The sequence below is a fragment of the Charadrius vociferus genome, unplaced genomic scaffold (genome assembly GCF_000708025.1).
Source record: "Charadrius vociferus isolate BGI_N301 unplaced genomic scaffold, ASM70802v2 scaffold528, whole genome shotgun sequence".
In the NCBI taxonomy this organism is placed as follows: Eukaryota; Metazoa; Chordata; class Aves; order Charadriiformes; family Charadriidae; genus Charadrius; species Charadrius vociferus.
In genome coordinates this window covers 495,005-497,249 of record NW_009649559.1, presented here as the reverse complement: position 1 = coordinate 497,249, position 2,245 = coordinate 495,005, and positions in this window count along the sequence as shown.

Sequence of the window (2,245 nt, the reverse complement as noted above, 5' to 3'; positions counted from 1 at the left end):
CCACACTGCAGCGTGAAGACAGCGACCAGGCATGCCGAAACCAAAAAGAGAGAAAGGAAGAAAAAAGGCAAACACAAAACCCACCATGAAAGCAGCAGCATTTTAGTCCAATATTTATTAAAATACACAACAAACTCAATGATGCGCATAGACACAGAAGTGATCCAACTCCTGGCAATCCTAAAACAACAGGAAAACCCCACCTAGAAAATACGCCCTTCTCCTTTTCTCCATCGCCCGACTCTGAAATAATGCAGTGGGGAGGGTGCAGGGGGTGGGAGCCATCGGGGGGACACAAGGGACGGTTGTCCCCACAGACCGGAGAGGCTGCAGGCGCGTGGTGGGAGGTCAGCATGGAGGACCCTGCGGCCAGGGCTCACGCTCATGCTTCCTGCTAACCGAATTGACAGCCCTGCCTTGCCCCCAGGATCACCGTCCCCCCAGCAGCTCCCGTTGGACACTCCTGCAGTTGCTTCGCCTCCCACAGCCGCTGCACCGAGACCGTCAGCGTTACTTCGGCGTACTCCATCCAGCCACAAAACACGATAATTGCCCTCTGTTGCTGTTTCTTTGAGGGCACTGAAGGGTTGGGTTTGGGATTGGGGTGGGTTTTTTAGGGGATTGGTTCTGCTCCCCCTTCTAGTAATTTATCTGTTTAAAAGGAAACAAAAAACCAAAACCAACAGGGAGGCAGTTGTTGCAAATGTACAATCCAGTAGACTCAGTAAAACAGCCCTTGTGTTGCAAACACAAGCCATCACAATTTAGGAGTGGAGTAGATGGGGATGAGAGCTAAGCCAAATGGATTACCTTAGCTTTAGGATCCTATATGCTTGCAATATCACCTAAGCTCCAGGTTCTCAGAGCATATTTACCTAACAAAGTTTCTAAATAGAAAATCTGTATTTAGCGGATGACAACTATTTTTTGATGGTGGGGAGGGAAAAGCATGGCATACGTGTAAAATCTGTGAAGATGGATAATTTGAAGTAGAAAGGTAGTGGGAAAGGGATACAAATAAAGGACATTTAATTTTTAAATGACGCAATAATTGAACTAAGCCAGACTCTGGCCTAGAAAGAGGTATGAAATAGAGAAAAAAGTTACGTCTTCAACTATATTTATACAGCATAAAAAGCCTTTGAAGTAGAGTGCTTTGTGGAAGGCTTCACGTTTCCCGGCAACAAAAAAAGTTAAAGGGCATAATGAGTTGGAAGGAGTGAGCGAGGAAGAGCAGACAAGGGAAGAAAACATTACTTTTACCATTCAGCCAGTGTTTTCAGTGCTACATGCAAACCATAGAGCCTTTAGTTACTGCTTAGGCTTGGGATCAGCAGTGAAGGATTAGTGTGGATCTGTGTGTGCGTGCGTGTGGGCATGTGTGTGCGTGCGTGTGTGCACGTGTGAGTGCAGGTGTGTGCATGAGGCTGGCATACCAGAAAGTGTATGGCAGTGCGTGTACTGATTATTTTCTCCAAAGCTGTTTACCAGCTATAGGGGTGAGTGCTAATTTCTTTTGTTGTTGTTGTTTTTTTTTCTCAAAGGGGATATAAAAACAAGGCACTGAGTTAATGCAGTATTTGTGATATTAAAATTTGACCCAACATGGTATTTGCATGAATCACAATCGCAAAGTATTGACCAGTTTTGTAAGCTGACAATTAGGAAAAGAAATGTGGTATTTATTCTTGTGCTTTGTATTTGTATGTAGTATAGAGGCTGCGGGTTTACTCTTTCTTTTCACGCAAGCAATACAATAGGAGTATTTTACAACTGGGAACCATAATTTCTGGATTAGAAACCAACGAGTTTGGGAGGTGACAGAAAAAAGGACACTGAGCTTTTTTCTATATAAAATATTCTGTCTTTTTTATAAAGAAACAATTATTATTTTGACATCTTTTTAAAAAATCATCAGCCAGGATACTGGTCCTCCCTTAAGCCTTTCCTTGGTTTCATGACCTGCTGTGCTGTTTTATCCTGATACAGTGAGCTCATTTAAAATGAGTACCAATACTGTGAACATACTTCTGGTGCTTTTCTTAAACAAACACAGAGCTTGCAACCAAATGACTCCCCTCTCGCCCCCCTTCCATTCCTCCAGCATGTGATTTCTGTCCATGGACACTATCATTTTGAGGCTTCTTTTTCAGGGAATTGTAGCAATGACAATTATATATGCTCGTTAAGTCAGTTCTGTCAGTTGTCTCCCTAAGTGCTATGGAACAGAAGAAAACCCTGCTGA